The sequence below is a fragment of the Trematomus bernacchii genome, unplaced genomic scaffold (assembly GCF_902827165.1).
Source record: "Trematomus bernacchii unplaced genomic scaffold, fTreBer1.1, whole genome shotgun sequence".
NCBI classification, from domain to species: domain Eukaryota; kingdom Metazoa; phylum Chordata; class Actinopteri; order Perciformes; family Nototheniidae; genus Trematomus; species Trematomus bernacchii.
The window spans coordinates 4,135,549-4,149,600 of NW_022987720.1; the positions used below are offsets into that span (position 1 = coordinate 4,135,549).

A 14,052-nucleotide genomic window follows, 5' to 3' on the forward strand; every position below is an offset into this window, starting at 1 on the left:
ATGGAATGTACCTTGAATCTCAAAAACAACCCTGAGATTTCCCATCTGTTTATTCCAAGGAGACAAACAGTTTTAGATAGCTTTGACATAAGTCGCCTGCTTATCAGAAGCTTTCCCATGGGTGTGTGTTTTCCTTCTTTTCTTCCACTTTTCAAACCCCTTTAAAGTGTTGCTTCCCCTCTCTGTGAATACTTTTAAGTCCCTCTATCCAAGAATGGGGCAGTAAAATGGGACATCGTGGTGCCCCCTGCTGTTGTCAAATATACTTACAAACCAGAGATCACAGGGCCCTACTGCCTATGCACGACACTGAACTGAACAGTAAACCCACTTGCACATCCTGTTATGGCAAGTCAGCTGCTCTGCCATATGTTAGCCTCTGAGCTAGATACAGTAAAAGGAGCTCGGCCTGGATGTTATTAATGGCCATGTGTTCTATGAACACATAATTATGCCCTGCAGTTTCATCCCAATCAGTTCTCCGTTTTATAGTACTTGCTTCAAATTTATAGACACAATTACATGCAAACACACACACACACACAGAGAAAAAACAGGTAGGCCTATGCACAATCATGCTCGCACACTCATAATGCAGACATAGAGCAGCTTTGTAGAGTTCCAGTGCTAACAAGACAGTAGCCAGTGGGGTTTGATGCGATTTAATGGCTCCCTTTCTGCTGGGTCTTTTCAAACTAGTAAATATGAAGATATCAGTAATCACTTCAAAGTGACACAGACACATTGGATTAACCTTCAACCTTTGTTTGTGCAGATCCGATAAGTAATAAGGGTATTTTACCTTGAGTTCTGTGCTAAATGCGTTAGCATTCTTTCGCTCAGGGCTAATTCAGAGCCTTTATTACCCTTGTGTTTCATTTAGCTAAAAATGGTTCATATCGTCAGTTAGCCGAGTTTCTTCCTGTTAAGTGGATACATATGACACATTCATAGTTTATTAAATGTTAAGAAGCCCTCAGACGCTGTTTCTTGCAAGATGTTGCGTTTTGCCCCCGCCCGCGGGGGCATGAGGCTAAGCTAATGTAATGTAACACTTTTGCACACTGTTAGTGTTTTGCAATGGTTGGTTCTTTTGAATTTGAACAATTACAATCCAAAGCTACGAGTTTATTTTGTTGGGTTGTCACCTTGACCAGCAGAAACTAGCAAACAGGCAACATTCAGTTCTTAGAGAAGCAGAGGAAGACAGAGAGTCTCTTGTGGAGTGTGGTGTGAGATGAATTCCAGTTCTGCAGATGCCACATTATCCCTGGCACACACGCATAAACAGACACATATCTACAGCACATACCCAGCCACACACTCAATCACACAGACTAACGAACTATTTGCAAACTGCAAATCAATCTAATAATACCTGAAGGGCACATTTATAATCTTTCCACACAAAAAAGTTCACGCAGTAAGCCATGTATTACGAGCATTTATAGCATCACCTTTCCTGAAGATTGATATCACATTGCTTGCAGACACGGCTGACATTTGGTTATGTATTAGATGTTATAATAACTTGTTCCTCGGCCAGCCCCGAGCTGCTCTGTGGTCCAACCTTCTGTAATTACTGTCAGTACGCACACCGCCATCATATATCTCACACACAACCCGCGACACATGATCTGTCATACTTGGCCATTTGCACATGAGAGGCAAATAAACGGCCATGTTACAATACATGCTGACATGCAAAAAAAACAACTCACAACAGTGGATGAATATCAAAACCTCAGTGCAGAAGGATTTTCAACACTCATAAATTATTCTAACGAAATCCCAATGCAGGTGGCTGTTAGGAATTACACCAGACTATTGTTGGGGATAAGGGTGAGTATTGGGCCAGAGTTAAATGGTTTGCCCACTTTAAAATGTAATTTCCAAAAAGTGCAAAAAAAGAGTACAAACCCAATAACCCAATTTGCTTTCTACCTAAGAAAGTGTTCTCATCACATCAGTTTTGAGACATATTGAAGTATGTTTTGCCTGTAAACACTCTTTGAACATCTAGAATACAATCTCTGTTACAGTTTATTGTATGGCTTTTTCAACAAATTCCTTGGCGCAGGGCTTATCTGTCCATTGGACTGCATGGAAATCCATTTTCAGATAACCTGCCAACAAAGTCGAGGAATCTAAACTACAGTGAAAGAAATACATTCTTTTTAACAATGAGTCCCAGATTGAATTGACATTTTGTGCCGTGACCACAAATAAAAAGAATCCCGCATTCACCGAGTTAGCTAATGTGTCAGCAGATGCTTATAAATAAGTACTTTGAATTTGTTTTCAAATGTGGTGTGGATGTGTCTCCATTGTTCAAGTACATCAGACTAAACTGTTGACTTGTGCTGTAAAACTGGCTCTGAACTCCGGATTTAACAGTGGTTGTGGTTTGGACCGAGCGTATTATAGAAGACCTCCCTACTGACAACATAATCCAGTTTGGGCCGGAGTCTAACCTTGACCACAGCACTTTCAGCTCCTTGACATTTCCCTCTCAATAGTTCATCACTTTTACTTGTGATTTCTCTGTACCCTGACAATTTGTATTGCTTTCTGACATCTGTGGGACATCGGCTTTGATATGTTATTATCATTAAAGTTATTGGTGTTTAATTTAAGAGATCAGTGACATTTGAGATTGAGCTACTTTACATTTTTTATTAAATATTTGATATTGAATGACAAAAAGTATCTTCAATTATTACACGCCTAATGCATATATTAGGTTTGCATTTTAAAATTAAGGCAGTACATTTAATAAAAGTTGTTGAATAGCGCAGTTGAGCGGCTGACTGAACAGCCAATCAGCCGCTAGGCTAATGTCTCTCTGGCTTCAATGTGTGTGAATCTGTAGCACAGTCTCAATCTGTCTCTGTCTGTCTACACTGAAGTCAACCACACAACACACAAACATAGTGCAAGCTCAGCTCAACCACTGTAGCCCTCTACTTTCACAGGAATTTCCCCCCATTTTTGCCCAGAGGATCCTGCTTACACTGGCAAAATATGAACCCAGTGGCAGCGTTTAGCCACGAAAACATAAAACAAAACTTGTATATTTTCCTAATTACTTAAACAGGTTCACATGGCAATGTACGAAGTGGTCAAACTTGTGGATTTTACTCTCCAAAATTGGTATTTATGCTCATATAAAAAAAGATAGTAAATAGATATTTCCTTGAGTTAAATCTTTCTAGGCATTTGATGACAATTTTCAGTTCCTGACAGTTTGAAACTCATTCCTAAGGACACATATCAGGTACCCAAAAAGTTATCTGGTTTAAAACACTATCATTTTTAAACACTGATTATGCTAATCTAAATTGAGGACACAGTAGTCACTTTTGCTATCTATCAGTAACATTTTAGCCATTTCAGGGCTCCTTCTCATGTTTCTGAGCTGTAATTGGCTGACTCATAACCTTTGAGATATTAAAAGGGCTCAGAGGTTACCATGACGATAACCCGACGCTTGGCAGAAGTCATTGCGATGGTTGCCCCGGCCTGATGAGTCCTCATTACAGGCTGGCGGGGAGTCCTGTCTGAAATCTCTGGTCCAGATGGTCACTCAGAACCAATTAACACACCTTTCTGACTCACTCTCGCTAACTCAATCTCTCCGTCGCTCTGTTATCCCGTCCCCACAGATCTCATCAATGTGTAACCTGTGCCAACACGCGAGCACACACAACAACAAGCAGACATCCAGGCTGATAGAAAAAAACAAATCGAGCAGTCGGCGGTCATTAGCTTTGTGTGTTTAATGATTGTCCTTCCAGTCTGAGTTAGAGGCCGGCCAATGCCCCAGTAATGAGTCTGCTCCGCTGCCCCCTCACCCTCTTGGAAGAGAGGAGCTTCTCTGGAGCCAAGAAGACTCAGCAGGATCAGAAGCGGTGTAGAGGTTAATGGGCCCGCTGAGATTATTCAGCTTGAGAAAAAATTGAGCTTGGAATACAGATGGCTCTGCCTGAGGTAAGGACACTTTCCTAAATAGGAGATGCCATTTTAATACAGACTGCATGCGTCATCATTTATGGAAAATGTCATCACTGCAGTTGTTCTGTTTGCATTATAACAGAATTTCTTATTAATAGATACTTTGTTCTTAATGGGTGTCGTAAAACATGGCGGTTATTATTTTCATTGTCCACTATACATTTTTGATAATTTTAAGCTCATACAATGTCAGAACATAAAGTCTAAGATTACATCCTTAAACTATTTACTTTCTCTGACCAATTCCCCAAATCTAAAGATCTACCATAATATGCACCTGGAAAAGTTACAATTATCCAATAATATGAATTTGTGCCTATCAAATATCCTTGATTATCATATTATAAGTATATTATGACTGTTGGAAACTGGAAAAAATGAGACCTGATACAACCTTTGTTTGTGCAGATCCGATAAGTAATAAGGGTATTTTACCTTGAGTTCTGTGCTAAGTGCGTTAGCATTTTTTTGCTCAGGGCTAATTCAGAGCCTTTGTTATTACCCTTGTGTTTCATTTAGCTAAAAATGGTTCATATCATCAGTTAGCTGAGTTTCTTCCTGTTAAGTGGATATGACGCATTCATAGTTTATTAAATGTTAAGAAGCCCTCAGACGCTGTTTCTTGCAAGATGTTGCGACCTTGTATCAATTGATCAGAAATGCTGCACAACATGGAACAAATACAGATAAAGAAATTGATCGTGGAGGGATGTAATGGTCAGATGGATGAAGACACCCTAGGGGTCCCTGGAGGACCCACACATACACAATTTACACACACTCACAGGAGGTTATAATGGTACAGGTGTGTTGTGCTGCAGGGCTTGATGCTGAGCCCATGCTTACTGAAAAGATATTCATACCCAGTGGCGCAGAGCTGGCATTTAGCCCAGACCAATGCAGTATTTACCTTCCTTCTCTCTAGTTATCGTTATTCTTCTCATGCACTGTCTCAACAAACAATACCAGCATGAGTGCAGGTATACATACTCTATATATCACTCACTTGCACTACTCCCCCCTTCAATAGTAAAATAATCATGACACATTTTCAAGAAAAGCTTGCATCTCAAAAGAAGGAGACTCCGGTTTCAATGACTTTCTCTCTGCTTCTCTCTTTTCTACACAGACTTTTTTCCATATCTCCTTGTCAAGTGGAATATGTTAAGGGACAGCTGCAATATCATCTGGTCATGGTGATCTCAGAGAAAGAAAAAATATGAGCACATATGGCTTGTAAAGCTCAGACCTGAGACTTGAACATAACAATGTAAAGCTCTCTATATCATATCGGAAGGGGAATTAAAAACCGAATTCTGAGCTGTGCAGGGGTATTTCCAAGGGTGTGTGTGCTCGTGTGGAAGCTCACTTCTCTGGCTCTGGTCCCAGAGTATTGTGGGTGGTGGGAGCTAGGGATGTATAGCTAAGTTAATGTGGGATGAAGGATTGCTGTAACCATAACAACTGAAACCTCAACAGCTTGCATATAGGGCCTTACAATACATTTAAGGTAATATAATCAATATTCATGTACAATAAGCAAGTGTATAGGCAGTGTGGCTTTGTTTCTATCAAATACATGATCAAAAGCCATCAATCAAGCCACATGCATTGGTATGAAAGCACATTTATGCTATACAAATGCACCTGGTGATATAAAAGATGTAGACATGGTACTATGAAATCTGATTTAAGCTAACCGATATTACCAGGCAGTCTTTTAAACCTCTGATCCTCAGACAGCCACCCTGCAGGTAAACACACAAACACTTTTCCCATGTTTTACTTTGACGCTATCCCCGACATGAATACCAATGTGAAATGGGAAGCAGGCAAAGGCTTTACTCACCGTACACTGAAGCTCAACGAGATCTACAGGGATAAAGCCGGGCAGAGCGTAGACACTGCGATGCACTAAGTCACACCAAAATGTAACTGCAGCTAGAATAAAGTCAGCCCAGCTCAGACACTGTCTAGTTCCAGGGGTTAGCCCAGTCATAACCTCAAGCAGACTTCTGTTTATGCACACGGATGACTGTTATCAGAAAGCAGGACATGTGGTGAAAACATGTTTACAGCCGTGGCCAGGTTCTTTATAGGTATGACGTGATGGCAAAATGAAGATGGGTAAACTATGGTTATTGTCAGTGAATAAAAAACAGGTCAACATTTAAAAAATAAAACTGTGACTTAATAAACTATAATATTATGAGACTAAAATGAAGGGTGAGGAAGGGAATCACCAATTGAGAGACATGAAGAGAAGGTAAAGGGAGGTTAAAGGGGATGTTCCATGGAGCCAGGGGGCAAGACAGGGCAGGAAAGGGCAAGGTATTTACCACAGCTGGAGCAACAGCTCCCCCTGGGGCAGACCAGCAATAATACATAAGGCCTCATGATATCTGACTCACAACATCCATTGTTTGTTATAGGTGTCCAAGGAAAGGAGAGGAAAGGAAACCTTACTAGGAGGTCTGTAAATTCATGCTTAGCTCACTGAGCTGATCAACAAATATTATTGATTTATATTTGAAAAAATGCTAAAAGCAATATATTTGGATTAACAGAAGCTTTTGGACTGGCAACAGATATATGTTATGATTCATTTTAATTAAAATAAACTATATTCAAATAAAATACAGACTGCACTTTCCACACTGGTAAGCTACCAGATACATATCAATCTCTCCCGTCCTCTTCTCCCACACTCTCTAACACATTCTGTTTTCACTTCACCACTTTTATGTGTTTACCGACCTTTACTTTTACAATGGTCATTAAACACCCACCTTTGAGTGACTTATTAATGCAGAGTGAGGCCACAGAAATAAATGATTATTCACTCTGCGATTCATTACTGGCTCTTGTTCCCTACACCTCATAAGAGTTTACAACTTAAACACGCATGAACAGATTCATGCACACCAGAGCACACATGCACTCGTCTGTGCCTAAAACCAACATACAGAACACACATTCCTAATCTGTATCCATGGATGTGGCTGCTGCTGCTCCTATGATTATTTGTCCATCCATGGCTGGTAGCACAGCTGTCCTTGGAAGAGGGAATCTTTCATTTATAGATCGGCTGTTGCTTGAATCTGAGGCAAGGGCCGAACAGCCTCTATGCCAACCTGGACCGAGGCCACCATTCTGAGGGGAAAATGGATGAGCTGGACCTAATTGGTTTGAATAGCAGTGATAATACATTGATGCCAACAACAGACCATAACACGAACATAGCTGCCTCTGTTGCCCACTGAAAAAAAGCCACAGGACACATGTGCCGAAAGCCAAAAGCCTCAAACCAAGGCTGGTGAGCATAACCTTACTTACAAGAAAAACTGTAACTACACCCTTTTTAAATTACAGCATTCAAAACTGACCATCGTGAGTTGTTTTAAAAGGCAGTCTTCGCTGAATGAATGTTATCATTGTTTGTACTCATTTGTCACCAAAATACACTAAATGCATCAAGGAGCCATGACAAACATGCAGTTTATACAATTATAATATATTTTCTTTTAAATCTGCATTGCTCTCTATAAATCCCCCGACACTGATATTGGCGAGTGTTTTTTTCTTTCACTTTTCTTTTATTGGCACATTTGGGTAATCACACCACAATGCTGCCGCCAACTCTTATGTGGAAATCCTTTAAAACAAACATTTTTTATTCTTTTAGGAATGGCCAACATTTTTTGAGTGTTCTTAAACATTAAGTGTTGGAGCTAAATTGGCATTAGTAGAATATCACATAGATCTAATTGAGTGAAAGAATTGAGGAAACCACGGATACAGCCTTAATCTTGTGCTTAAAATAAGCTAATACTCAGTAAAAGTCATATGATAAATCTTGACAACAGAATGATAAATAGCTTTGCTTATCCTACACCTACATTAACAGAAATAATTCTGCCAGAAAAGTGTACTATACCACCTCTTGTCTGCAGGTAGAGAGAGACCTACTCATCACACTGCTACATCGTTCACTTTTTATTTCATACTTTGTCTGTATATTCACAGCCACTTTTAGAGTATTCATGGTGTGTTGGGCCGAGATAGTTGTCATGCTGCGTGCTGGAGATTTGCGATGCCTGTGAAGGATCAGAAGTCGGGGTTTGTGGGGGTCAGAGCAGCTTTAGTTGTTCCTGCAGATACCGAGTGTGAGAAAGTCTTGACGGCGAGCGCTGGCTGCAGCTGATACGAGTCCTGTGGGACTTCGCCTCTGCTGAGGTCATCCCCTCACACGGCAACACTCGTACATCACGGCTGACATCACCACGGATCGCCGCCAAGTCGTTTCCACGGGCAACACAAACAGGAAAAAGCATGTGTGTGTTTGGATGACTGGTTTTAAGAGAGATCATCAAACTTTATTAGTGTTTTATTGAGTATAGAGTGATGGATACAAATCAATCAATCCTTTCTATGTGTCACATGTAATCATGTATGTGTATATCATCCATTTTGGAGTTTAAATAAAAAGAAAATAGCCCTGAAAAAGCTGCCCGTGTTCTGTATTTAATACTAAATTCCGTAAATTATTACATTTAAAACTGACAATGTGTGCAGATAGTATAAAATGAGATTAAATGTTTGGTGTGTGCCTGCGTGTGGGGACTGCACAGTGTGTATGCCTACAGCCTTTCCTGCCCCCCCCCCCCCCCGCTGGGCCAGTCGATGCCTGGTATCCTGGGAAGCGGGGCGGCAGTGCCAGCAGTAATCAGAGCTCTTTGTATCCACACACACAGTCGGGCTATAATCAGGGAACGCTCTTTCTTCATCAATAATAGCTGTAATCCTCTCATCTCAATATGATGTGTAACCTGTGACATGCTGAAAACTCGGATTTTGATGGAGATTTATACAATATCTGGCCTCTGACTTGCTACAAAATAGATAGAAAGACCTTTTGAAGCCAGTTTTTGTTGTAAAAGTAGATCCACTGAGAATTGCATTGTTTTGTTGGCTAGTAACAACAGCAGGAAAAAGTAGCCATGTAGATGGGTAGTGATAATATGGTTTAGAAACAGTACCAGGCACATACACCTTGATGTGCAATGCCTGAGACAACACTCCTAATGAGCTTCAATAACACTCTTTGTCTGAGGAAGCACAACAAAAAATGTACACACATGTTTCATTTTCTATATACTTGGCCTACTTGATTTGATTCAATGACTGACATTGTGATCAAATGAGCATGCGGCTCAGTTAAGGAGCAGATTATTTGAACAGTTGCTCCCTTCCCACGCTTCAAGTGGAGCTATATGTTTGTATCAATCGGGATGAATTGACATATGAAATGTCTTGGATCATACATGTGAAGCTGGACATTATGCACCATTATGTTTAAGCTATGTCTAACAAGGGAATGCCTCTGGAACCAGCAATGAAGAGCCAAGAGATAGAAATGTCATGAAGCTGTTAATAGTGGGATACTGGTGAAGCTAAAAAAAGATGAAACCCTAAACCAAAGATCCAACCAGTCTTTATAACATCCAACCAGTTCTTTAAAGCGTCGTAATGTACACGTAATTGTTGCTAAACCTATGAAATAGCACATGGCAGTATTTCTTTATGACAGGTCAATAATACGCCACATCAGAATTGACCAGACCCACTCTTAGGTGCTGCAATATGCCACGTAGGGTGTGAACTTACTTTGACAAGCCCATGATTCAAAGCAATGAAGATGTGTGTGTGAGTCCGCGTGTATGTGTGCTGAGATAAGAGGAGAAACTTAAACAGCAGAGGGTGGGGAATAAAAACTTGAGACGGATAAGCCTAAGGTGCTGCTCTAAAGACTTGTCCGCCAAGAAATAAAAGAAGCTGGTTAAATGAGAGAAGTGTGAAGCGAGTAGAAAGATAGGAGGATCAGTAAAATCCCATCTGGAGTCCTCATATATGTATTCAGTCCAGCTCACAGCACATATAACATCCTGATAGAATAAATACCCCAGATGGCCGAATGTAGCATATCTGGACTCATCAATATGGCTGACTGTCAGTCAAATCCATTGGTATGCTAAACCTGTTCTCTTTGTTTTTTTTCCATTTCCACTTTAGTTGTGGTTTGTGTTTCTGTTTAGAATAGTAATGTAGGAAATACATGATTTATGTTACACACATGAATAAAGCTGTTTGTTGTAAGGGCCTGAAAGACCTAAAGGTTTGTTCAAAGTTGTATTCATACATTCATTTTGTCCTACTGTGGTGCTTTGTCATCATTCATGGTCTTATTCAAACTCTGTCCTTTTCTCTATTTTACATTGTTACTTTGATGACGTCACTGCTTAGTGAATGTTGTTATCCTGACTAAAACAAACTATAGCTTTGTTCCCAACACATGTCACTCTTCTTCACTCCAATTGGTTGGCTAGCTGGCACACATACTGTACAGAAGAGTGCTTCTTGGGCCAAATGACACTACCTCATTGGTTGTGGTGCTCCGTCTGCCCAGTGACATGCTGATGTAATGTAACGCATACTAACTTGGCTGACGTTAGACCAGTAAGTTTACTAACTATAAGGAGGGGATAGGATTTTAACACAGACCCACTGTCTCAACCATGGTCTCAACACATGATTATTATTTTACTCTGACTAGGACTGATGTACAAGCCATTTAAAAGAGAAGTAATTAACAGTATCAACACTAATATCAAGTCACAAAGAGAGGTTTTTCAGACTGTAAACCTTTTCAGCAGTGGTCTCACTCATGCCACCTGCACTGTAACATCATCTCTGCTCGCCAATAAATCACACAAAGATGTGGGCTTAGCTCGTAACAGCCAGAAATAAACGGAAAAGTAGCATTACAGACAGACAGGGACCAGCTGCACTGACAGAGGGAGATGGCTGAATTACACATGCACATATGGCAGAAAGTGCATAGTCAAACAATTCCTGGGAGGCTGAGGGGGAAATGAAGGCTGGTGTTTTATCACTGTCCCAATCACAGCCCCCCCTAAAGTCTCTTTCCACGGATCATGTGCGCTGCAGGAGAGTCGCAGGAGCAGATGTGCGCAAGACTTTCGCCCAAGTGTGTGTCAATGATGCCTCTTCTATATTGCCTAACAGTAATGATGTCAACACACACCTGTTGCCATGGCACTAAGCCCTGGCATGAATAAACAGACAGAGGAGTGGCTGCCCAGCACAGGCAGAGCATTGCAACAGCAGCTGGCATGTACAGTTTCATCTGGCAGAGAAAAATGAAAAAGCATAGATAAGTAAATGCCAAGTGATTCTCTTTAAAGTAGAGTTATTCGTTAGGGTTTCCACTTCAGGGAGTCTCATTACAGTCCAGCTATGGACTGACACTGATGAGCGGAAAGGTAGGAGAGAAAGAGAGACTCACAGATAACAAGACTTGCTTTGACAGCTGAAGCCTAATGCACAAATTCACATTGAATACTTGATGCGCTATGGCCAAAGCCAGCTGAATACCACATCAGAATATGAGTTGGTTCAATGGGCTTCATGCTGGCTGCACTGGCATCTGTATCAGTGTTTTTGAGGGGGGTGTGATTTCATGCATTTGAATATGCTTGCATTCATGTCCATTTTGGTATTTTCTTATTACGTGCACATATGTGAACAGCAATGATGTGTGTGAAGGAGGGCTTCCCATCTGTGTATACACTATGTGTGTGTCCTCTCACACATTGGGCATTCATAAGGATATTGTGAGTTCATTCTTCCTGCATTTGGGGAAGTCTACCAAATGAACTCTGGCCTTATCAAACTCCCCTTCCTCCCATTTCTGTCCCTCTCTCTTCCTTTTTTTCCCCCCCCCATCCACGCCTGCTTCCTCCCTCCCTCCATCCGCTCCCTTGTTCCTTGTCAGCTGGTGGGGAGATCCAGATGTGAAGGGGGACTTGGACAGGAAAAGGAGAGGGAGAAGGAGAGAGAGAGGGATAGAAATCCACCTCCCTCTGGTGTGAGACTGCATTGTCCAAGACCTTTTGGACAAGCCTTTAGCCACATACACACAAACAATTATGTGCAACACACAATAGAGTCCCTCAGGACAACAAGGCCCGATTGTGTAAGTGTGTGAGAGACTTTGCGTGTATGTGTGCGCTTCTGGCAACAAAGTAAATCAATGAACAACCTCTTGCAGGAGATTTAGTGTTGATATTTAGTTGGCTTATTTACGGGGGTCTTGGCCAGGCGCGAGGCCATTGTTCTCGTTCAGCGAGCAAAGAGGAGGAAATCAATAAGAACCTGAGAGAGAGATGAAGAACATGGATGCAGAAGTGCGCCACAATCTCTCGTTATGCTTCTTTCCGTCTGTATCTCATAACCTTTGCTAAATTCCCCACATTTACATTCTCATGTAAAAACACAGGGGCAATAATTAGGAACACACACACAGGTTTGGATGGCAGAGGCAGAGACAGGTAATTGCAGAGAATTACTCCAGACATTGTGAACAATGGCAAACACATGTACACACACCCACACAGCATGTGCATTAAGTTAATAGAGTGAGTCAGCGAAAAGGGAGCTAGTCAGTCAGAACCAAGAGGAGAACTCGAAACTCTCTCACTAGCGGAGCGTTTCTCCTGCCAACCTCTGAACAAGTTTCTCTTCGTTCTTTTCACAGCATGCCAACTTCACTATCACGTTTAGAAATCACCTCGACATTTATCCAAATCTCGGACAGCGAAACAAATGAATGAGAACATGTTTCTTCCCAAAAGCCCAAACATTCAAATGTCAGTACTCACCGCAAGGCAGTTCAACTATTTCCCAGCCGATCTTTTCCGGAGCTAACACACACTAACTCTTTGAGCAACAAGTAGTGTACAGTGGAGAACAATGCATGTCTGCCGGAGCGCAGCAAAGCGTAAGCAGCGGAGAAACAGAGAGGGCCAGTCATCAGGCTTGCTGCTCACATGGGACGGGGAGAGGGAGGGAGGGTTAGCTATAGGAGAGTCTACAGTAACAGGGATTTGGTAGAGGGGAGGGATCTCATCCTCATGTCTCGCTCTTTTCTCCAGAAATGTTTCAGCAAGTCTCACGTTTCTCGCCGGTTTCAAATGGACTGGGTCTGGCCTTCCTGTCCTGGTCCCCTCCCCTTTCCTCTGCTATCACACTTCGTCTCTTTTGTTCAGCTTCCCCATTCTAACACACACACTAACACACCCATGTGTCTTTGTCCTCTAAGTTCTAAACGGGCGTATTCCTTTATCTTCCTTTTACATTTAAGAATGTTGCACTCCTGGGCACACCTACAGTAAGTGGTGTAAACATGCTGACACTACAGAAATGTTCACACACATGTACACATACAAGGTCACTATATACAAAGTGGCAGCTAAACGGGGGACAATCCCCTGTTGACTCATTTGTCTGTACCGGTCAAACATGCAATCATGGAAACAGAGCAGAAAATTACAGGGTTACTCAGATACTGGATCCCTTTTCTTTCTCTCCCTCTCTGTCACTCGCTTTTTTCTGCCTTTTTGTTCAAAAGGACTTAATTCAGAAGTGGCCCAGATACCACAGTGCACTGGGGGAATGGAAGAAAAGCAAGAAGAGAGTCAGAGAAACATGATACAGCTAAAAGCAACAATTATTTGAAAGAGTCACTCAGTAGTGAGGTTTGGGGTTTTTTCAATGTTAATTTGGGAGAGGGAGAGAGTGACCAAAGAAGAAGAGGAGGGAAGAAATCATCCCATTTTGGAAACGCTGCACCTCCTGAGGACTCCCTGAGGTCGTGGGAGAGAAGGAAGGAGAAATGAAAAAAAAGAAAAAAGGACAGAAAGTAATGGAGGGGAATGGAGGGGCAGGGGAGGACAGACATGAAGAACTTCTACTCCTCATCCCCAATCCACCCTCCAGCACATGGCTCAGTGTTGCTGACAGAATAAAATAACATATAGGGTACAACACTGTTCCAGACCCGAGGGTGACGGTGAGCAGACGCTGACAAAACGGAAAATAGGAAACAGAACATGGACATACAAGACACACAACCTACTAACTTGGAATACTGTCAAAGCAAAGCCAACATGCATCGCC

The 14,052-nt window shown here is 41.7% G+C and overlaps 1 protein-coding gene across 3 annotated transcripts in view; it reads right to left on the minus strand.

Annotated features, from left to right (window-relative positions):
* sash1a (SAM and SH3 domain containing 1a) overlaps window positions 1-14,052 on the minus strand; it is a 152,742-nt gene that overhangs the window by 55,516 nt on the left and 83,174 nt on the right. The window contains exon 1 of one of the 3 annotated variants that reach the window (XM_034143716.1): window positions 12,756-13,031. The exons of the other annotated variants lie outside the window; for them this stretch is intronic. The gene's annotated coding sequence lies outside the window, so the exon portion shown is untranslated. Of the gene's footprint in view, window positions 1-12,755; window positions 13,032-14,052 lie in introns of those variants that run through there. 3 annotated transcript variants of the gene reach the window in all.